This window comes from Lissotriton helveticus, chromosome 8, assembly GCF_964261635.1.
Source record: "Lissotriton helveticus chromosome 8, aLisHel1.1, whole genome shotgun sequence".
NCBI lineage: Eukaryota > Metazoa > Chordata > Amphibia > Caudata > Salamandridae > Lissotriton > Lissotriton helveticus.
In genome coordinates this window covers 155,729,608-155,754,042 of record NC_136069.1, presented here as the reverse complement: position 1 = coordinate 155,754,042, position 24,435 = coordinate 155,729,608, and the positions used below count along the sequence as shown (strand labels likewise).

Here is a 24,435-nt window from a genome sequence, read left to right as displayed (position 1 = left end):
TCTTGAGTGGGGGCGAGAGCGGTGAGAGCGCTCTAGTGTTCTGGATATAAGGATACGGTCGCCTTCCGCGCTAGCGGACGCGTTTGCGGGGGCGCCTCGTCAGCGCCAGAGTTTAGCCTGAGTTAGCCCGTCAGCGTCCCGGAGGCGCTCGGGCCGCGAGCCAGGCGGGTAAGCGACGCCATGATGAGGTTATATAAGAGAGAGGAGCTCATCTCCTATGATAATAACACTGCTCCTTGTCATCGAGTCTTTCCTAACTCTGCTGTGGGCTCGGTCAACTGCGTCGCTTGTGGGTGATGCCCCGGCACTGGCGGTATCTCCTCATGCAATTCCACCCCTACTAGCAGTAGTTGTGCGCTCCTGAATACCAGGTCACTGCCCCAACACGCTCTTAACATCTTTTGCCTCCTTGCTCATGAGAAGACGGACTGTCTTTTCCTCACGGAGACTTGGCTAGGCAAAGGCTCTGAGCCTGATCTGGCCATAGCCATTCCTCCGACCCATGCGATTTTTCGCAAAGACAGAAGCAAGGGCAGGGGGGGCGGTGTGGCTCTTATTGTAAATAAACTCATCCCCTGCACGATCCTTCCCGTGGACAATCAACCGGGCTGTGAAATCCTAGCCTTTTCCCTGTCCTTTTCCCCCCAACAGTCCTGCATTGGGCTTTTGCTCTACAGACCCCCAGGCCCTCTCGGCTCATTTGCCGAGGACCTTTTTGCGATCATTTCCACACTCAGCCTGAGGTCGAGACATTGCTTGGTCCTAGGTGACTTTAACATCCATATGGATAAGACGGAGGACCCGGCAGTGCAAAAATTTCTGGATATGACATCCTCCGCGGGGTTCAATTTGTACTTACGGGCACCTACACATGACAAAGGGCATATTTTAGACCAAATCTTCTCTACTGAACCAGTTACCATATCCTCCCTTGCCCCAGTCCTTTGGTCAGACCATTTTTTTTGCCAATTTTCAGATTGCACATCTCACAGCGACCCCACGTGATGGTCAGTTGCGCGAGGTTCGCACTTCCAGAGCCTTTCACAAAATCTCTCCAGCCATGCTCACTCAGGCCTTAGAGACTTATCCGTGCGTACTCACAGGCAAGCTGGGTGACGATGTCAACCTCTTTCAGGACTGGCTTACTGCACGCTTCGCAGCCCTGGCTCCGCCGCGGCAGGTTAGGCCACCTCCGGTAAAAGCTTCCGGCCCCTGGTTCTCTGCAGCCTTGGCGGGCAAAAGAAGGTACTGCAAGAAGCTCGAAAGAGATTGGCGGAAGCAGTATGATTCAACCTCCAAGCAGACTTACAGAGCAGCGGTGAAAGAATATCATAGGGATATTACAGCAGAAAAGAAATCCTATCTAGCTAGAAGGATTGAGGAAGCAGATAGCTCCTGTAAAGAAATATTTAAGATCGTTAAAGAGTTTATTTCTCCCACCTGCTGTATTCCCACGTCTTCCTTTTCGGAACCATGGATAACTGAACTAGCAGAATTTTTTACCAAAAAAATTCTCACGATCCAAGCGACCTTGAAGGAAACGGATAATATCTCTGATGCCAACTCCAATCCGGGTGTTTCCCCCGTCCCCTGGTCACTCCTTTCCGACTCAGGCACAGCTACTACTGGTCCTATCCTGGACTGTTTTCCAGCTTTGGAGCTCCATATTTCGTTGGACCTCTTCGTTAAACTGAAATCAGGTTCTCCCTTAGATCCTTGCCCCGCCAAATTTCTTGCGACCTTGGCCCCCGTTCTTAACCCTATTATTAATCCCATTATTAATCTGTCTCTTAGCACAGGCGTGGTTCCCACTCCCTGGAAGCAGGCCCTCGTCCTTCCTCTTATTAAAAAGCCTAACATGGACCCGAAACTTCACTCTAATTATAGACCAATCTCTTTGTTGCCTGCTTTGGCGCAAATAGCAGAGAAGCATGTACACACCACCCTATCCCACTTTTTAGAGTCTAACTCCTTACTTCATCAGTCACAGTCCGGGTTTAGATCTAACCTGAGTACTGAAACTGCTTTACTCGAGGTTACTGAGGCGGTGAAGGAAACTCTGGATAGGGGTGGAAAGGCCATGCTTATCATGCTCGATCTGTCGGCGGCCTTTGACACCATTCCCCATGACCTTCTCCTTACCAGACTCTGGGAGATAGGTCTTAGGGGAACGGTGTTCAAATGGTTCCAATCCTTTTTGGCCGACCGAAGACAAACGATCTGGGCCCCCCCTTTCTCCGCCGTGATGCCGCAGCTTGAGGTAGGGGTCCCGCAGGGTTCTGTACTCAGCCCCTCCCTCTTTAATATCTTCCTGACACCCTTAGCTGCGCTAGTGGAGGAGCATGGGGCCCAGATCGTCTCCTATGCGGATGACACCCAGCTCTTGTTCACCTGCGACAAGGGCTGTGACTTCGACGGGGCTGCCATTCGGGGGTGTCTTAAGGCTGTGTTTGGTTGGCTTGGGAAGAGCGGCCTCAAGTGCAACTCGGACAAGTCCGAGATCCTTTTCTTTGGCTGTCCCGCCGACCTGAGATGGAAGGAATGGTGGCCTTCGGCCATGTTCCCGCCAGCCGGTGATTCTGTAACAGCAAAGAACCTGGGCATCCAGGTGGATAACACTCTCTCCTTTAAGGCTCAAGTAGCAGGACTTACAGGGAAGTGCTTTGCCATCTTAAGGATGCTGAGGAAGTTTTTGCCGTTCCTCTCCTTGGAGCATAGAAAGATCACGGTGCAGGCGCTGATAGGATCGCGCTTAGATTACTCTAACATCCTTTATCTAGGCCTCCCCGAGTATCTCCTGACCCGTCTTCAGGTTGTCCAGAATTCGGCAGACAGGGCCATTTACGGTCTAACCAGAAGAGCTAGGGCCAGCGACCTTTTTAGAGCGTTGCACTGGCTGCCGGTTCGTAAACGCATCACTTTCAAGACCTTAACGATGGCGTTTAAAGCTCTACATAGCATCGGAGCAATGTATCTACAAAAAAGGGTCAACTTCTACTTTCCATCCAGACCCCTGAGGTCAGCTGCCTTGGCCAAGGCAATCATGCCGGCAGTGCGACGTGCACGATGTGGAGGACGTTCCTTTACCTACCTTGCTCCACGTCTTTGGAACGAGCTACCTCTGACCTTACGCGCTAGCTCTAACCTGCTCGCATTTAGAAAGCAGCTGAAGACTTTTCTCTTTTCCCAATAATTTCTTTTTCTTCTGAGCACTTTCCTTCGCCGGTGGTATTCTTTGTTGGTTGCTGGTGCTTGTTCTTGATCTGCAGCGCCGGGACGCTCTTCGGAGCAGCTGTGCGCTATATAAAACCCCCAGTAAATTAACATAACATAACACGCTTTGCTCTTAACAACAATTTTTTCATTCACAACAATACTTGGTATCATCAACACTCTGGTGTAGCGATCGGGGCGAAATTTTCACCTTCTTTCGCTAACATATATATGGGATTCTTTGAGGAATCTTATATATGGAAAAATGGTCCTCCCGACTTGACTAACCACATCATATTTTGGTGTCGGTTTATCGATGATATCTTTTTGATTTGGGGACAAGATGAGATTTCACTAAATGAATTTGTTACCTACATAAACAACAATGTATATAACTTGAGCTTTACGTCCAACTATAATGTGAACAGTGTAGACTTTTTGGATATTACCCTATTTGTAAACAATGGTAGACTTGAGAGTAAATTATTCAGAAAGACCACCACATGTAACAACGTGCTACATGCGAGTAGTGCCCATCCGATCTCTCAGAAATCAGCTATTCCCTTTGGGGAAATGACCAGGCTACGCCGTAATTGCAGCTCTGACAACGACTTTCAACATGAGATAACCAACTTAAAGGAACGTTTTGAGAAAAGAGGCTATGACAAGTTGATACTTAATCAAGCCCACAATTGTATTAACAAAATATCTAGATCAGAAACCCTTAAACGTAAAAAAAGACAAACTACGAAAGATGATAAGATATCTTTCATCACCCAATTTAACTCGCACAGTAATCAGATCTATAGGACTATGAACAAGCATTGGAAGATCCTTAAAATGGATCCAGACCTGGATCCATATCTAACTAATAAACCCAAGATTACCTACAGAAGGGGAAGAACTCTTAGAAACATCATAAGCCCCTCTATAGTAAGTAATGTTGTTAAACCCAATACTATCAACATGTGGTTTCCAAGTAAACCAAAGGGCTTCTATAAATGCACCCAATGCTGTGTATGCCAATTTGCTGATGACAAAAAGAAGACCTTCAAATATAATACTCAACAAACTGATCATATCAATCAGTTTATAAACTGTAATATTAAGTTTACTGTGTATTGTATCGTGTGCAAATGTGGTCAGATTTATGTGGGCAGCACCACAAGACCCATCAAAGAAAGAATTCAGGAACATATACGAGCCATTCGTAATGGTAATAAAAGCTACCCTTTGGCAGTCCATTATAATACGGTTCACACAGAATCTGAAATACTGGCAATTAAATTCCATGGTATTGCTGAGGTGAAAACCTAATCCTAGAGGAGGGGATAGAGTGACTGCATTGAGAAAACTGGAATGGCAGTGGCTGATCAAATTGAGAGCAGTTGACAGGGGATTAAATACTGATCGGGAATTACATGTGTTTCTTAAGGAATGAAATGACCACGCTATTCAGAGATACTATAATTCAGTTCCTGTCACTGTATGTTTTTCCTTTTCTGCGAATGTGGATCTTATAAACATGCTTGTCATTTAACTTTATACTACAAAACCATGTCAGATTGAGACTTGTCCACAATGTATAGCCCTTATCCACTTGTTATATATGTAAGTATCTATCCATTACATTACACTTTTGTGTAACTATAAATGAGATCATTTTCATTTTGCCTTTTTCAGATATAAATTCTACTCTTTATATATCTGCTGGTGTAGTGGGTTAACCTGCTTGTTGCCGGGTCATATTATACTTTTTCATGTACAACCCGTCTTTTCTATTAATGACATTCTAAGATGGCCGCCGTTCATGTTCTGATTGGGGATCGTCATAGCTTGGTGGTCTGTCGTCTATTTTCATGACAGACTCATACTGCTTTACCGTTTCGATGTCTAAATCCCATCACGTGATTCCGGGCAATACTTACTTTGTGGTGTATATAATGCTGTCCGTTTGTTATTGCAGGTGACGGAGCACTCATCGACCACTTCTGCTTTTTTGGCGGGTGAGTCAGTTGTTCAGCCTTATGCTACAGATAGGGGCTTGAACGATACGGATAGGGGCTCTACTGTTGGTGGCATCAATAGTTCTTATGCTTAGTGGGCTCCCTATTGGCTAAATATTTTTGTGGATATTTGTCTCTTTCAGTTGGGGGCATTATCGGTTTATAGAACTTTAACTTGCCTCTTTATTTTATCTTTCACTTTCTGTGCTTAGATAGCAACTTATTATGGTTGCGAATATGGACCTCTCCTAGACTACTGGTAGTCAAATTTCACCTTTTTTGAACGTATGAAATACTGGACCTTGATTTTAATGGGATTATGATAAAATTTTGAACTTTGACTTTATGAGCCCGCACTTTTACTCGTTTAGGTGAGTTGTAATGCTCTAATAATCACACTTGGCTGTAGTTATGGATATTTGCCTATTCTGCTTGACTTCTATATTTTAAGAACCAGTTGTCTCCCTCAAAATTGACAATTTGACATCATTGTATATCTTTGTATTACAATAAATATAGGAAGGGGTATATTATACCTCTTCACTGTGTTAGTTTAATTTGGGACATTTTGGTTTTTATATAGACTCATTAGGTTGCTCACTAGAGGAACACGCCTTATTTTACAATTATGCTTGAGACTGTGAAACCGGTGGTGGTTTATCTTTATATGTATTCCATACCAGTGTATTATGCTGTTCATTAGGTAATTAGTTTTAGGCATGAGACAGTTAACTGAACTATAACAGAAACCATGAAGTTTATATTTCTTTTTTAACATTTTTCCGTTTAGTTACATCTTCTTATTAATACTAGATGTCACGACCGTCTTCTTATTTTTGTCGACCGACATGTTGAACTGAACGCAGCCTTGTGTTTTACCCATCTTACTAACATTTGGGTGAGTTATTGTTTCTCACTATCATTCTGTGTATGATTTGTTTTGTTTACACATATTTTGTGTTTTCAGTGTTTACTTTTTAGTCTCTGCATTCAGGACTTTAGCATATTTATTCTTGTCCAGTATGCAATTAGATTGTGCAATTACCACTACTAATTGCAACTACTTCTGCTATGGGAATAGCTAGTATATGTATACTTACTGGTTATGAACGGCTACTTAGTGATGGATATCTCCTCGTAAATGAAAGCTTGTCCTATGTTTACTCATCATGTAAGATGTATAGTTTGTATATTTTCTTCCTGACATAGGATTTCTATTGTATATATTTACTCCCATTTTCGTTCATCTAGGTGTACCTCTGATAAAACACTATGTTGTCTCTCCACTTCTTGGGCGGATCACTAGACACCTTCTTACCATTCTTTATGGTGGGTGCTTCTTTTTAACTGTATATTCATTGCATTGGCTCGCAGTCCACTTGTCATATAGAGGACTCTACAACCGGGTTCTGACTTCTTTGATCGCAATGTAATTTTAAATAGGTATAGTTCTTTACCAATAGAGATGTCTCTTTATTAGGATTATGTATATACATATCTTGTCTACAATATTTACAATAGATTGTGTTATCACACGTGTATTATATCTTATGAAATGTATTTTGTCTTCTCTTGTATATAATGTTTTGTATTGTTAATATAAAACGTATATGCTTCTTTGGATTGTAATATATATGTATTATTTAATAATTCCAGCCTTGATGAAGTCTCTGTGTGAGACGAAACACGTGTTGGCGATGTTCATGCTGGGAGAACCTACTTTTTATGAAATATGAATAAAGGAGAATACAAACCTAATGAAATTTGAAGAGGACTCTCTTTGACTCTACACTGGATTATTCTTGACCCTTATGTTGTTCTAATGTTGTGTCTTTTTGTATACTGTAATGGTTACAGTAGTTAGAGTTTTCACTGGTGCAATACGCAAGCAAAGACTGAAAGTATCTTAATTATTTGGTGTGCTGTAATTAGAATCTCATTCATCCATAGCATTATTTCCGGCTGTACATTTGTGTGCACCGACACAGCACCTTGAGGTAGTAGGTGCCTTGAGTTTCTGGAGCACCCATTACACACAAATTTAATTCAAATGTTTATTTATAACGCGTATTTACTTGTATGTTTTACAGAAATACTTCCTAATTAAAGTTGCGGACTTTTCCATTTTTTTGGACACTACTACCTTTTCTAGTTGAATGGCTTCCTCAGGCGCTAATCTACATTTTATCACTTGAGAGCATGCTGCTGTAAGAGTGTCTGTCCCTAGAGGTCTCCTCATGCTGAGGCCCTGCTCCGCATGTTATCTCTTATGTGGGTATTGCTACATGACGGTCCTCTTTAGGAGATCCTGCGAAATTTATCTTTAAGATAACTTGGGAAGTCAGTGTGCATGGGCCTTCTGGTAAACGAACAAGCTTGCTCTAAGCTGTTTCGACAGTCTGGCCTGTCTTGGGTGGTCGAACTCACTCTTTACCGTATAACTGAGCTGCCTGAAAGAAAGACTGGCATTTACAGTTCTAAATGCCCTGGTTTGTTGGACAGCCTCTTTAAAGGCTTGCATAGTTGGAGCCACTTGGAAATTAATTGGTTGGTAGAACGGAGTGATATATTAAAAAACACACAAGGTGCAAGTCCATTCCCAGGCTCGACCAACTGGGCAAGTCTCCATCCACGCCGACACCCCGTGGCTAGGCCCCACCACCAACCTGGCCAAACACATCCTCTGTTGCAGCCTAGTAAATACAACAGGGGACACCGTAATGTATACTGGTGTACACTCGCCCTGCAGCTAAAACATTCCATTAGGGATGCATTGTGTTATGGAAGTATTCTGATGATTGGGGTGTTGTTTGCGGCAACAGAGCAGCTGTCAAGGTCTTCATTTGGGCCATGTCTCTGAGGCGATCAGGAAAACACTGTTCATGGACCCTTTTGTTAGTATCCAGTTCTCAGATATGTTGGTAAGAGATCAGGCTCATAAGTCCCTGGCCAGGAGGTCATCTTATCGCCCAATGATCACCAGTTTTGACACTACAGGGGCTGGGACACAGGGTAGACAAGACTGGCTAGAGAAAAAGACAATGTGGAAACAACAGGGCACTATTCTTGCCCTACTCCCAGATTCCATGACTGTCTTACAGTAGAGATAGTTGTGTCATTTTGGTAAGAGTACTTTACACTATGTAAGCTATATAGTGTGAACAATCTGATGTCACTAGTCTAAAGCAATACAAAAGATTGGAAATTGCAGATTATGGATCGGAGGCTGGGTGACACACCCATATATGTTTTATCGCCTGGGATGTTTGCTCCGTTAACATTTTCTACTTTTAGATGGGAATGTGCAATGACAGTTGGAGAATGCAGCGTGGTTGAGTCGGATAACTGTTGTATTATGGAGTTAATGTTAAACTGTATAACGCAATGACATTTCTTACAAGTGCCACCCGGTAAACACCAGCCCAATGCACAGTGTATCATCTATACTACCATATGATTGGACATTATTTGAAACGCCCCTCAAACTACCATTGTGGAATGTTAGGGGGTTTAATGACCCAAAGAAGTCCCACCTGGTAGTGGCTTACTTACAAAGGCATGGAATTGAGATGGACTTCTAGCATGAGACATGTTTGGACCGCAGGTAAACCACAACTTTTCACCTCTAGATGGGGGCAGTATAGGTATTTTGCCTCCTCTAGAACATACCTGAGAGAATCAGCAGTATGTCATGATGGTTAGTTTTCTTAAAGCTTCAAAATCTTTTATTTAGACCCAAACAGCAGACAGGAATTCCTCATGGGAATGTCACAAGACACTGGCATGCCCATTAATGTGTATGATCCCACCAATGAATCAGGAATAATTGATGGCATTATGGCACTGTGTCGAAAAAGATAATGCTTTGAATATACAATGGGACACGGGTCCCCTCATTAGACAAAAAGGTAACAATTGTCCTCCCTGCTTTGTGAGCCTCAGCATCATTATGTAACATCATGGATATAGTCAATATCAGGGAAGTGTGGAGAGTCCACAAAGTTAACAAGCATTGGCAAAGCTGATAGATCTCAGCAAAGCCTGAGCTGTTGGCTAGGCCTGGTCAATGTGAATGTCTTTTAGACATGTTGTATAGCAGCACAGCTGCTGTTCAGCATGGCTGAAAGTCACTGAAATCCCAGGATCACAGGATCTTGAGCCAACACAGAGTATCTTTGCCCCCCCCATGTTGAGTGTATTGCTTGCCCCTCATAACACAAACAAGTGTTTGCAAAGCAATAGGCCTCGCATTTGCACGAGTTTGAGCTATTGGCATTGTAAATGACAATGCCTTTTATTTATGTGTTAGTTTTGAAAACAGAAAAATAATTGGCATTTTCATTTACAATCCCAATGGCTCCAACTTTCGCAAATGCGAGACCTATTGCAATGCAAATGCTTGTTTAAAGTGGACTTTGAGGAGATGTGAATACAAAGACCGCAGAAAGATCAGCATACCATTCTTCTCCAAGCACTCAGGCACCCCATACATTTGGTAGTTGTTTCTGCAGGCCCTGTCCTCTAATCAGTGACCTTGTTTGGTAAGAAGCCACTGTGAGTGCCCCAATCCAGCAGGAACTCAAGATTTCATCTATTAAAGTCTCAGATTCACCTTATCTACATTTGCCTGAAAGAGCAAGACTTCCTGCTGCATGGATTTCACTTTGACAACTTGGAATACATTGCTTACAAAGGAGCACTGATCAATGTGATCTCTTACATAGAGATATCCGTAGTGTGGTCCTGTGATTGTGGGGAGGCAGACTTTGGGGAAGATTTAAAGTAGTTCTCTGCCTCAGAGAACAATGAACAGTTGGAACACTGCCAGTTTGTTGGATGTCATGAGAGGAAACCGGAACACTATTAAGGCAGTTAGCTAGCAGGGGTCAATCTGTGGAAAGCCTCATTGAACTTAGGCCCTAAGTAGCCTCTCAGCTCCATAGGCATCCCCTATACCACTCAGACAGCAGCTTAGGGGTCAACAGAGCTAGATGGCAATCTAATAATAGTCCCTGGAGAGGGGTTGTGGCATCTGCTATGGCCATGACCTGATGGGATAGCTCACAGCCCATTCTTGCTGTTGTGGAGGTCGCATAGGCCAGTGCAGAGTAGGTGCAATCATAATATATACACATAAACATGGTCTAGTAGCCAATGAAGATGTTATCAATAGCAGTGCTCAAAGAAGTCTCCCTCAGATATTTACACTTACCAGGGATTGATAAAGAGGGGAAAGAGTCCCAGAATCAGCAATAGTGCACCATTGGAACTCTTTGGGCAACAAATGTATCAGATGCCCGTGGTGCCCCATCTGTGACTGCCCATGAGATGGTGAATATGGAGGAAGAAGGGTAGAGTCCAGTAAAGATAGCACCCCAAGGGTCTGTAGCGCACCATTGGTGCTGTAGCTGCCACATCAGCATTGTCTGGAAAGACAGCAGGCACTCACTGCTCCTATGCAAGTCACTGTGCAGAGAGGCACCTGATACGACAGAGCAAAGCTCTCAGGATTAGGTCTACAATCATCCACTCACTTGTTCTGAGTCTCTGGTCCCCTTAAAGGGGTTGCACCAGACATCCGTGACAAGGGGCAGGCCCCCACACAACCACCTAGAGCAGAATGGGTGTAGATTGTATGAGCTGAAATGAAGGCTGCATCCACTTGTCATGGCGGACCTCTGTCTTTGTACAAGGTCAACTATGCCAGTTCCCCATCTACTGGTATGTCCGCCACTCACCATTCCCCTTTGAAACCTTGTCGCCAGCAGTGTTCAAAACACACCAGCTACCAGTGAGGTGAGTGGTGTAGCACTGAGATGTACCCAGAGGGACCGTGATAGAGGCACTGTTGCTGAGCACTCTCAGGGAGCGGCCATCTTGGTCGGTTTCAAGCTCCACCTTGCACTGTGCTTTCATCTCAATATTTGTTTGATCTTCCTCTTAGCAGCTTTTCTTTCTTTTTTTTCTGTCTTCCTTCTAGATCTTTCTTTTAGTCACATCTTCCCTCCTTTTGATTTGGTGTGTGCTTCCTTCTTTCCTTCCTTCAAGTCTTCCTTCATTCCTTCCTGTAGTCCTTCATTTGTTCCTTCTTTCCTTGCCTTCTTCTCTTTCTTCTCACCATCCCTTTCCTTTCTTTCTCTTTTTTTCTTTCTTTCTTTCTTTCTTTCTTTCTTTCTTTCTTTCTTCCTTTCTTTCTTTCTTTCCTTCTTTCTTTCTTTCTTTCTTTCTTTCTTTCTTTATTTCTTTCTTTCTTTCCTTCCTTCTTTCTTTCTTTTTTGTTATTTTGCACCATCGGTCTAGACACACAGAAAACAGCCCAGTGATTTTTTTAAGTATGCAGATTCCATAAGCCTTTTTCATTTTCAGCCCTTGGAAAAAGTTGCTCATATCATTAACTTTAGGCACGGTCACTTGGGTGCTCTTTGTGTTTTGTTGTCCAATGTTGGGGATACGTTGTAGGTCGCTTTATTGATTTTTAAGAATCCATACTTAATCACAGTATTAGTCCTGTAAACTTACATGGACAGCTATGATAATGCAGGCTATAAGAACCAGTGAAATGTTTATCATTACGTGGCATAAATTATTGTGGCCCATAATCAATCAATCAATCAATCAGAGTACTTGTAAAGCGCGCTAGTTACCCGTGAGGGTCTCAAGGCGCTATGGGGAGGGGGGGGTGCTGCTACTGCTCGAAGAGCCAGGTCTTGAGGAGTCTTCTGAAGGCGAGTAGGTCTTGGGTCTGCCTTATGTGGGTAGGGAGGGTGTTCCAGGTCTTGGCGGCGAGGTAGGAGAAGGATCTACCGCCGGAGGTCGTTCGTTGGATGCGGGGACAGCGGCGAGGGCAAGGCTGGCGGAGCGGAGCTGGCGGGTGGGGGTGTAGAAGCTGAGTTTGCTGTTCAGGTAGGCTGGTCCGGCGTTGTGGAGTGCTTTGTGTGCGTGGGTGAGGAGCTTGAAGGTGATCCTCTTGTCGACGGGGAGCCAGTGTAGGTCTCTCAGGTGGGGGTGATGTGGCTGCGGCGGTTTGGATGCCTTGTCGTCATAGGTGTTTGGCTGGGATTCCTGTGTAGAGTGCGTTGCCGTAGTCCAGTCTTGTGCTGACGAGGGCCTGTGTCACCGTTCTTGTTTCGGTCAGGATCCACTTGTAGATCCTGCAGAGCATGCGGAGGGTGTTGTAGCAGGAGGAGGAGACGGCATTGACCTGCTTAGACATGGAGAGGGAGGAGTCGAGGATGAACCCTAGGTTGCGTGCATGGTCAGTGGATGTTGGTGCTGTTCCCAGTGTGGTCGGCCACCAGGAGCCATCCCAGGGTGAGGGGGTGGGTCCGAGGATGAGGACCTCCATCTTGTCCGAGTTCAGCTTCAGACGGCTGCTACTCATCCAGTTGGTGACGGCCTTCATTCCCTCGTGGAGGTTGGTTTTGGCGGTGTGTGGGTCCTTGTTGAGAGAGAGGATGAGCTGGGTGTCGTCAGCGTAGGAGATGATGTTGAGGTTGTGATGGCGGGCTACTTGTGGGAGGGGGGCCATGTAAACGTTGAACAGATCTAGGAGATCTGAATATCCATTTTGATAAAAAGGAAGTCAAACCGGCCTCTGACCTAATAGCAGACCTTGAAACCCTTCAGCTTAGGCTACAAAGTAGACAACCGACCCATTCACTGGGCCACCTGTTGGATCCTATCTTTTCCAACATTAATGATCTTACAATCTTAGATCATACCCCGGTACCATGGTCAGACCATTTCTTTATTTCACTGAATTGGCAGCTATCTCACATCTTACGCCCTAAATCTCTACCTAATAAGCCCACTCGCTCTTGGGCTACGCTAGACCCAGAAAAATGGAAGTTAAATCTAGAGCGCTCCCCCCCTAAACTTATCTCCAACCCTATTCACGCCGACGCAGAGTTTTCGAATTGGATAGGAGAGACATTGGACAAAACTCTACCGAAAAAGTCTTCCTGTAAGCCCGAGGTAAAATTACCTCCCCATGGTTTACCCAGGAAATGCGACTTCTAAAAAAAGTCTGTAAGAAATCAGAAAGAGACTGGATAAAAAATTTCGACCCTATTAAAAAAAAATTTAATATAAACAGACCATTCTCAATTACAAAAAGGCACTTAAAATCGCCCAAGTCAAATATTTCGAGGAAAAAATCAATTCATCCACCAACTCATCAAGGGAGACGTTTCAAATTGCTAAGAAACTTCTCAAAGCACCTGATCCTCCCCCTTTAGTAGAGCCATCAGCTATCCGATGCAATGAACTTGCGGAATTTTTTGAATCAAAGATTAAAAACATTCTCAACTCTCTTCCGTCACAAACATCTGACGCTCTCTCCATTTCTAATCCGCCTCGTTTCACACCCCATTCTACAGCATATCAATTGTCCCACTTCACACCCCTGACAATAGATACTCTCTCTCCAATACTAAATTCAATCAAAAGTGGATCCCCAACCGATCCTGCACCCTTTAACATCCTAAAGTTAGTTGCGCCTACCATTCTTCCTGACCTGGCAAAGCTGATTAATATCTCACTTACCTATGGCGTTGTTCCACCTAGCTGGAAAAAAGCAATTGTCAAAGCCCTTATTAAAAAATCGCATTTGGACCCACTAGAACTAGGCAATTTTCGGCCGATCTCCTTGCTCCCAGGCATTAGTAAAATAGCAGAGAAATATGTCAATCACCACCTTTCTGAATACCTCGAAACCAATGGTCTCCTGGAGCCGTCTCAGACGGGATTTAGGCCCGGCCAGAGCACAGAAACTGCGATGTTGGCGGTTGTCGAAGAGGCAAGAAAAATCATGGATTCAGGAGGATCAGTGGCAGTGATCCTCCTGGACCTGAGCGCTGCCTTCGACACCGTCAATCATTCGACACTGGTCCATAGGCTTAGAGATCTTGGAATTGTAGGAACGGCCTGGTTGGAATCCTTCCTTAACGATAGGTCCTTCCAGGTAGCAGATGGTAATTTCACTTCTAGGCCCACTGCCATCAGCTGTGGGGTCCCTCAGGGTTCGTCCCTGAGTCTGACCCTTTTTAATGTTCACATGTCCCCCCTTGAGAAGATCGTCACCCCATTTGGGATCAAGCTTTTAACCTACGCTGACGATACCCAGTTGGTAGTCTCCTTAAGTCAGCAAGACCAATCCCTCACCAACCTTCACAACTGTCTTAGCGACATAACTAAATGGATGAACATCTCACATCTCAAACTTAATAATGACAAGACAGAGATAATGGTCCTAGGCAATCAGTCACTCTACCAACCTAAATCCCTGTGGCCGCCCTGTATGGGCACACCACCTAATCCGACACAAGAAATCAAGAGTCTAGGAATCTGGCTGGATGAAGGCCTCAATTTTTCCACCCAAGCAAGAAAAACGGCTGGTGTGTGCCATGGCCTCCTACGGACCGCTAGAAAAATTCTGCCTTTACTTCCAACACAATCCCAAAAACTCTTGATTTACGGCCTTGTGTTATCCCGCCTAGATTACGGCAACGCTCTCTATTTAGGGGCCCCTAAAAAAGTACTATCAAAACTTCAGACAGTACAAAATACTGCTGCCCGCCTTCTCACAGAAACCCATCGCCGGTGTTCAGCCAAACCAGCCCTGAATGCCTTGCACTGGTTGCCTATTCAGGAGAGAATACAATTTAAGGCACTTTGCACGACATATAAAATTCTGCATGGTAAGGCTCCACCCATCTTAAAAAACCTTATCACCCCCTATACTACCAAGAGAACGCTACGTTCCTCACACTGCAACTTGGCATTCGTACCCAGAATCAAGAAAGCCCGCTCTGGGGGTCGACTCTTTGAATATAATGCCTCCAAGTTATGGAACGCATTGCCTCCAGGCATCAGAGCCCAGCCTAACCTACTCTCATTCCGCAGGGCACTCAAGACATGGCTGTTCCCGTAATGCTCCCCCTGCACCTGGTTTCTTGTCACTAGCGCTGGGACGCTTACGGGCAGCCATGCGCTCTACAAATCTGTAAAATAAATAAATAAATAAATAAATAAATAAACAGCATCGGGCTGAGCCCTGGGGGACGCCGCAGATGATGTCGGTGGCTTCGGATCAGAAGGGTGGGAGGTGGACGCTCTGGGTTCTGCCGGAGAGGAAGGACGCTGTCCAGTCAAGGGCCTTTTCTTGGATTCCGGCTTCTAGGAGGCGTGTCTTTAGAGTGCGATGGCAGATCGTGTCGAAGGCGGCTGACAGGTCCAGGAGGATGAGGGCTGATGTTTCGCCGTTGTCTAGTTGGCGCCTGATGTCGTCTGTGGTGGCGATGAGGGCTGTTTCGGTGTTGTGGTTTCGTCTGAATCCAGACTGGGACGGGTCCAAGATGTTGTTGTCTTCCAGGTGGCGGGCCAATTGCATGTTGACGATTTTCTCGATGACCTTTGCCGGGAACGGGAACAGGGAGATGGGCCGGAAGTTCTTGAGGTCCTTGGGGTCCACCTTGGGCTTCTTGAGGAGGGCGTTGATTTTGGCGTGCTTCCAGCTTTCCGGGAATGTCGCTGTTTCGAAGGAGATGTTGATGACCTTCCATAGTTGGGGTGCGATGGCTGCATCTGCTTTGTTGAATACGTGGGGTGGGCACGGGTCTGACGGAGATCCTGAGTTGATGGAGTTCATTACCTTGCGTGTCTCGTCGTCATTGACGTTGGACCAGGAGGTCAGGCGGTTGGCGCTGGTAGTGTTCACAGGGGAGGTGGAGTCTGGCGTAGTCGGGGTGGTCATGGTGTTGAAGCTGTCGTGGATGTCAGTGATCTTGCGGTGGAAGAAGATGGCTAGTGAGTCGCACAGTTCTTGTGAGGGCGGGATGTCGTTGGTGCTGGGGTTGGAGAGTTCCTTTACGATGCTGAAGAGCTCCTTGCTGTCGTGTGCGTTTTTATCCAAGCGGTCTTTGAAGGAGTATCTCTTGGCTAATCTGATGAGGTGGTGATGTCTGCGGGTGGCGTCCTTGTGGGCTGCATGGTTGTCCGGTGTGCGTTCGTGGAGCCATATCTTCTCCAGTTTCCGGCATGCGCGTTTGGAGGTCTGAAGCTTGTCGGTGAACCAGGTGGCTATCTTGCTGGCGTGGCTGTTGGAGGGTTTCTTGAGCGGGGCGAGGGTGTTGGCGCAGTCGTCGATCCACTGTCTGAGGTTGCAGGCTGCGGTGTCTGGGTTGGTGGGGTCGGCGGGTGGGTTCTGGGCGAGGGTGGTGATCAGCTGGTCTTCGGTGACTTTGCTCCAGCAGTCGCGAGGCAGCTGTTGGGTGCGGTGGTGCGTGGTTGGTTTCTTGAAGGTGAAATGGATGCAGCGGTGGTCGGTCCAGTGGAGTTCGGTGGTGTGATCGAAGGCAACGTGGGTGCCTGTGGAGAAGACGGGGTCCAGCGTGCGGCCGGCGGCGTGGGTGGGTGCGGTGACGAGTTGTCTTAGGCCAAGGTTGGTGAGGTTGTTGATCAGGGTGGCGGAGTTGGCGTCGTTGTTGTTCTCGAGGTGGAAGGTCAGGTTCCCGAGGTGGATGTAGTCCATGGAGGCAAGTGCGTGGGTGCTGGCGAGGTCGGCGATGGTGTCGCTGAACTGAGCCCAGGGTCCGGGGGGTCTGTAGATGAGTGTTCCTCTGAGGGTGGTATTGGGGTCGTTGTGGAGGTGTTCGGCGGTGTTCAGGGTGTCGTCTGCGTGGGTGGCCACCTTGAGGGTGGACTTGTGGACGATGGCTAGTCCTCCTCCGTTGGCACGATCCCTGCGGGGGATCTTGTAGCTGTCCGGGATGGCTATGGCGATGTCGGGAGCCGAGGAGTCGTCCCACCAGGTATCAGTCAGGCAGGCCACGTCTGGGGCGGAGGTGTTGAGCAGATCCCAGAGCTCGACGGTGTGTTTGCATGCAGAGCGGGTGTTGAGGAGTATGCAGCGGAGGTGGTTGGGTCCGGTCCTTGGAGGTTTGGTGGCTCTGTCGCAGGTGAAGCTGCAGGTGCGGCAGGAGAAGGGTCCGTGGGTCCATTTTGGGGCGGCCTGGAAGCAGGTGTGGTTTCGGCCGGCATTGAGTGCGTGGAGGGTGCTGGCATCGTAGTGGAGTCTGGTGTCGCGGCATTCGCGGGGTCCAGGGGTTCTGGCGCTGGGCGCGGTCCAGGCGCGGACTGACGCAAACAGGCTTGCCTTAGGCGCGCCTTTGGTGTGCCAGCGGCACACCCGCTGCGCGACCGTGCAGCGTCCGGCATATATGGGGAGGTGGGGGGGGGAGGAGCAGCTGGGAGGCAGGAGCAGTAAGTGGGCAGGGGCGGGGCCGCAGGGGGCACTGCAGCAGGGAAACAGTGGTATAAAAAGCAAAATGGGGCACAAGGGGGGGAAACGAGTGGCACAGAGCAGAAAATGAGGCACGAAGAGGGGGAAACAGTGGTACAGAAGGTAAAATGAGGCACAAGGGGGGAAACGAGTGGCACAGAGCAGAAAACGAGGCACAAAGAGGGGGAAACAGTGGTACAGAAGGCAAAATGGGGCACAAGGGGGGCACAAGGGGGGAACGAGTGGCACAGAGCAAAAAACGAGGCACAAGATAGGGAGACAGTGGCACAGAAAGCAAAAAGGACGGAGGACACATACCAGCGGCAGTGGCAGTGGCAGCAGGGCCACACAGTCGGAGCTGCAAGGAGGGGGAGCGACCTACCAGGAGGGTCAGGGGTCGCTCACCTCACCGCGCAGCGTCCGGAATATATGGGGAGGTGGGAGGGAGGAGCAGCTGGGAGGCGGGAGCAGCGATTGGGCAGTGGGAAGTCAGGGGGTCACAAGAAAACGAGTGGAACATAGGGCAGAAGGACACAAAAAATGAGGTAAAAACGAGTGGCACAGAGGGCAGAAGGACACAAAAAACGAGTGGAACTGTGGGCAGAAGGGCACAAAAAACTAAGGAAAAACGAGTGGAACAGAGGGCAGAAAGGAACAAAAAACGAGGGAAAAACGGGTGGAACAGAAGGCAGAAAGGCACAAAAAACGAGGGAAAAATGGGTGGAATTGAGGGCAGAAAGGCACAAAAAACGAGGGGAAAACGGGTGGAACAGAAGGCAGAAAACGAGGCACAATAGGGGGAAACAGTGGCACAGAAAGCAAAAAGGACGGAAGACACTTACCAGCGGCAGTGGCAGCAGCAGCAGGGGCACACAGTCGGAGCTGCGTGGAGGGAGAGCGACCTACGAGGAGGGTCAAGGGTCGCTCTAAGACACTACTAAAATAGATCCATTTGTAAAGAAAGGGCGTAGTAATAAATACGATTTATGGTCTGACAAGCAGAAGGACATATGAGTTTAGCCCTATAAATTGACCCCCAGCGGTGCCCACTGGCCTATATTGTGTGAGTGTGTTTATGGGCCCAAATTAGTATTTAGTGATAGATGTCCTCAGGCTGGTGGCCCGCTGGATCATAATGTAGGCTATAAGTACCAGTGAAATGTTTATCATTACGTGACGTAAATTATTGTGGCACATAAGACACTACCAATACCAAAGACTTTACTTTTGTGATACCGAATAATATTACCTGTGAGGATTGCCACTAAGTGAATACCATTGAAAAAAAATAACGTAAATGTATTTTTTATATATTTTGGACTCATCTATACCTAAAAAGTTTATGCTAACTAAAGTTGCAAATTTGAGTCTATTCTCCCACTATTGTTGGAACAATAATTGTTAAAACATGGTATCATATTTCGAGCCACCATGTCATTCTCAACCCAATAAAAACCTTCAAAATCATTTTCAAGCTGCAGGTAGTCATACAGTGAGAGTAAATATTGGCAGGTATAAGACGCTTAGTGGGAGTTTGAAATACACACCTCACTTTACTCTAGATTCCTAGAGTTTAATGTAGCAGGGTACCATCTGTCTGATATGGATGCCTCCCTATTAAATATGAGGAGAGCATTCATGCGGTTTAAAAGTAAATACAAGATCATAAAAGATGATAGAACTTTGTATATTGCACATTAGTTTGCTCTTGATTGCCAGAGATCTCTGTGGCCATGTACCATCTGTCTAACATGTCTGCTGCTTTACAACGTGGATCTTTTTAGTGAAAGAAATGTAAAGAAAACTAAGCAAAGAGAAATTAATAGCGGTGATAATGACAATAATAATATCTTTTATATATCTGTGGAGCAGGAGAAGTGTATAGATCCCAATATATAAATCTGCAAAACAACTGGAAGTGACTCTCCTTTGAAACAGAAAATTCAAGCTACAAACAGGGAGCTCTTTCCCAGCTGATAAATAATCCTACCCCTTACTGAATTACCAAGTCTCCTTTTGAAAATTATTACTAGATGTATTACAAAACAAGCACTGGCGAAACCAGTAGGGTTCAGCTCTAAATGATCTAGTAAAATTGGCTTTACCAATGCTCTTTCATTGACATTAGTCTGTTTCAAAAGCACAAACTGAACGGACTTGCACTGTAGTGTGATAAGCTAACTGTTTTTAATAAATATTTTTGCATAAAAAGATGTACTTTGTATCTTCAGTCTGCTTTTTCGTCAGCACCCCATTTTCATTCCCAAAGGTATGATGTCAAGGTACTCTCATCCATCAAAATGGCCTCAAGCCAGTGAAAGTTTCATCATTCCAGATCATGTAAAGAAGAATTCCTTTCAGTAAAGTTTGGAAAATACAAAGTTTGTGTTTCACATTTCATGACAGCTGTGAAAAAAGAACAGTTTAAATTTCTGGTTAGCTTTCATTTGAATGTTCTATGTGGAGAGACCTGTAAGCATAAAAGTGCAAATGTAATATTAACAAAGCAGTGCCAATTAAAAGCTGTAAAATAGCAATCAGTTGACCATTTTAAGCTAGAGCTATTATTTGTAAAGACGTGCGAAATCTCCAGCTGAGGATGCAACTCAGAAAAGGAAAAGCTATCAGTTTGAAGATGCATACCGTGGGCTTGATTCACAAAGGAAAACTAGACTTAAGTCTAATTTTATTACTTTTTGGTATTTACAAAGTAAGTTACTACTAGTAATTTTACTAATGTCCATAAAAGTAGTGATCGTACTGTTAAGCCTAAGTTTAACATTGTCAATCGGGCCTCAGTCTCTCCGAGGGCCTGGGTCTTTTTATGTAACACAGCTGTTGTGTTTAAAAATGCACCTGGGGCAACTTTAATAAGAAGGCCTTCGATGTGCAGAGACCATTGCTTTGTACAGCACAATCACAAGAAACGCCTAGCCTACAAGAAATAGCTACCATCAGAATTCCTTTGAAAAGCAGAGACAAACCTTAACAAAAAAGTTGCACATGACTTTGATATTAAAGTTAAAAAATCTAAAAATACTTTAGTCTTCCTTCACCCTTGATGTTAGTACGCAGTATTCATGGTATTAAAAAAATGCACCGCCGTGAGAGGGAATCAAGCAAAATTTGCCTAAAAACTACTGTCCTGCTGTCCTCCTACAACTTCAAAAAACTGACCGGCCAGAAAACCACCAGCAACAATTACAGCACACATCTGATGTGGTGAAATGTTTTATAATTATCCAAGCGGATTATTTTGTAACGCTATGGTATTCTTCCAGTACAACATCTATGCCAAACATCACCCCACACCTGTGCACTTTGGTGCGAAGATGTATGTATGACACCAGCCCTCTGTCTCTGTACCAGGGCTAGGAAAGAAATCAGTAATGGTATATCGTATCAGATATGGCTCTGTGATGCTCAACACCACAGTACACTATGTTGTAAATGTGCTCTTGAATATCTCCTTTTGTTTATGGCAAAAAAGAAAAATCCAAAACCTCCATTATCTTTTTATTTTAAGCATGCAGATCATACGGGAGGCGTGATATCACCATATTCATTTGCATTTTCACTTTCACAAGTATAATAAAATAAATTGCTAACTGATGTAACTCATCTAATCAAATAGCTGTGGAATCAAAAGGCTCCTGAGTGGGTCAAATATAAGAATAGGTAGGGATGTAATCAAAAGAAGAGCAGGCACTTGAGATAGAGAACAATGTAATTAGATCATGAGCAAATAGTTTACCCAGATCATATTCCAAGTATGTGTTATGTAATGGAAACAACAGATCTGTCAACTGACATGTAATGTTGTTTGTATGCGAGTCCTTAAAAAGGAATTCAACTGAGGAAGGATTTCGCTGTGATGTACTGTCTCCTTCGTTTTTTCCAATGAATCTTCACATTTTCAGTGAAGAAAAAGGGTCAGTGTCTCTCTAGTTTCCAAGATATGATATGTGTGTGCTAAGAGATGGTTCACTGATAGAATATCGATGTCACAGACATCTATGTTCTAAATATTGAGAACAAAATATCGACTGCAACAATACCAACTCCCCTACCTTAACAGGTACAAAAATATTGACTCAAAAATATCGAGGTAAAAAATATAGATGTACAAAATTTAGATTTAATCATTTATGTAAAATTAAATATTATATATTGAATATATTAAATACTAATATTCTTTTTAACAACATTAATTACATTTAATATATGTTGCCTATATATACCAAATAAACTTAAAAAAAATATAAACACACAAACATAATAATTTATACATATACACATATTTACATACAAATAATGTATTAACTATTATCTTTATTTAATTGTTAAACTTTAAAATGATCTAAAATTAATATATATATATATATATATATATTATATATATATATATATATCTCAATAATTGAAAATAAAAAACATTTTATAATAAATTAAAACATTAAACTATTAAAAAAAAAGAACTAAAATTTCCCAATACAATAGGTGCAACAGTAGAGAAAGTGATGGGTAGCAGAATGATTACATTTACTATGCCAACTCCATTGACTGCAACAGTATGGGAAGAATTGGCTAGTGGAGGGAAAAAAATTACTATTCCCACTCCAAAGATTGCAACAGTAGGGAAAGTGTTGGATAGCGAAGGGGCAAAAATGACTATTCCCAATCCAAAGAGTGCAACAGTAGGGAAACTGTTGGATAGCGGAGGGATAACAATTACTATTCCCCCTCCAGTAATTGCAAAAGTAAGGTAAGTATTGGATAGCAGAGGGATTACATTTACTATTCCAACTCCTGTGAGTTCAACAGTAGGGAAAATGTTGGATAGCCAAGGGGCAAAAATTACTATTTTCACTCCAAAGAGTGCAACAGTAAGGAAAGTGTTGGATAGCAAAGGGGCAACAATTACTATTCCCACTCCTGGAAGGGAAATTATTGGATAGCGGAAGGGTAAAAATTACTATTCTCAATCCACTGAATACAAAAGTAGGATAAGCATTTGGTAGCAGAGGGGTAAAAATCTTTATTCCCAAACTTGTGAGTGCAACAGTAGGGAAAGTGTTGGATAGCGGAGGGGTAACAATTACCATTCCCACTACAGCTAGTGCAACATTAGGGAAAGTATGCTAGATAGCGAAGTGGTAAAAATTACTATTACTGTTCCAGTGAGTGAAACATTAGGGAATGTGTTGGATAGCAGAGAAACAAAAATTACTAATAACACTTAAACAGTTGAACAAAAACAAAAAACATTACAAAATTAAAATAAATATAAAAATACAAAAACAGTATTTAAAATATATAACTTTTAATATATTAACCATAAAAAGTACACATATTTTAATATTAATTACATATAACAAAAACCTACAAATAATATATAAAATAAATTAATAAATACACTTGTAAACAATAGGTATTTAAAAGTATCAAATATCAACAAACAAAAAAATCATTTAAAACATAAATGTATTTATTTTATTCCATACTCTATATCACCACATGAATAACAAAACCCTTCAACATTTTTAATGACATTTGTTTCCATAATTACCATAATTTATAATAAATTAAAAAACATATTATTAATTTAAAAAAAACATTGAGTACCCAAGCTTTAACCGCATGCGTGCGGGCGGAATTCCGCCCGTACGCTGGGTTTTTAAAAAGCGCACTTTACGTGACAAGCTGGGCTCGTCATGAGCGTGCGAGGAGGCTACGCCATGACGAGCCCAGCTCGTCATGAGCGTCGAAGGGGTTAACACTCTAATGTCCGCAGCCCACGCCTACGTTAAACTATAAAATAATAAAACACAATTATATATTATGTTTTAAATGAAAACAATTGCTATTAACAACTAATAATTTTTTTTTAAATGCGTCGAACAGCACAGTGGGCGTGTGCCGAAGACGGCCAGGGTCGTCCAAACTGCGCACGCATCATTTTTTGCAGCACCGCCACTACGAAGAGGTTAAAAGGAAAAACCAAACACAAAAAAATAAACATTTACCCAAAATAAATATCAAATAATTAACATTAATTAACAACTATATAATAATTAATTAAAGATAAATTACTCCCCACCCTTTACTCCTATAAACACCACAACACACATACAATTAATTACACAATTGCCCTAATTTTTAATTCATTGATTAAAAATAATTTACTTCCCACCCTTTAGACCTATCAAAACTACAACACACAAATATAATTAATTACACAATTACCAACATTAACTACAAATTAATTAATTTAAATTAATTAACAACAAATTATGAATTCATACATTTAAAATAAAATATTCCCACCATTTACACCTATAAACACCACAACACACACCTAAAATTAATTACACAATTACTATAATTAATTACCAATTAATTATTTAAAAATTCACTACCAACCAATTATTAATTAATTAATATTAAATTAATTTACACATTTAACACTATAACATCTCAATTAAACACATATTAATAAATACAAATTAATCAATACATTAAATATAATTACATTACTTTTCACCCTATTCCCCTATAAACCCACAACCCGCTACGGAACTAAGCATGCAAAATTCTAAAAACAATTTTTATAACTATTAAAAACTCTACGCATATATTAAAAATACAAACAAATCTTATACAAAAAAACATACATCACATACACCTAAAATATATACAAAAATACATAACAATAATAAAAATAGATTTTTTTAACAACTATATTTTTGCAAACGATATTAAACACTTCAATGTTTTTAAAAACGATATTTCTTACCTTAAGACGATATTTTTTACCACAATACTCTTGCGGATGTGGAAGAGGGGTGCTTCGGGGTATGAGTGGCCTTGACTCCCTGAGATCGCCACTCACTTTTCATTTATTTTTGATTTCGCACTTGGGCACAATGCTGCAGC

The 24,435-nt window shown here is 43.4% G+C and overlaps 1 long non-coding RNA gene across 2 annotated transcripts in view; it reads right to left on the bottom strand.

Moving 5' to 3' along the window:
* Positions 1–24,435, bottom strand: part of LOC144771521 (uncharacterized) — a 133,191-nt gene that overhangs the window by 106,127 nt on the left and 2,629 nt on the right. Inside the window, exons 2-3 of one of the 2 annotated variants that reach the window (XR_013599322.1) lie at positions 24,296–24,428; positions 19,808–19,905 (exon numbers count right to left, since the gene is read on the bottom strand). This is a non-coding gene — a long non-coding RNA (uncharacterized LOC144771521). Of the gene's footprint in view, positions 1–19,807; positions 19,906–24,295; positions 24,429–24,435 lie in introns of those variants that run through there. The other variant, XR_013599323.1, reaches the window with a different exon arrangement.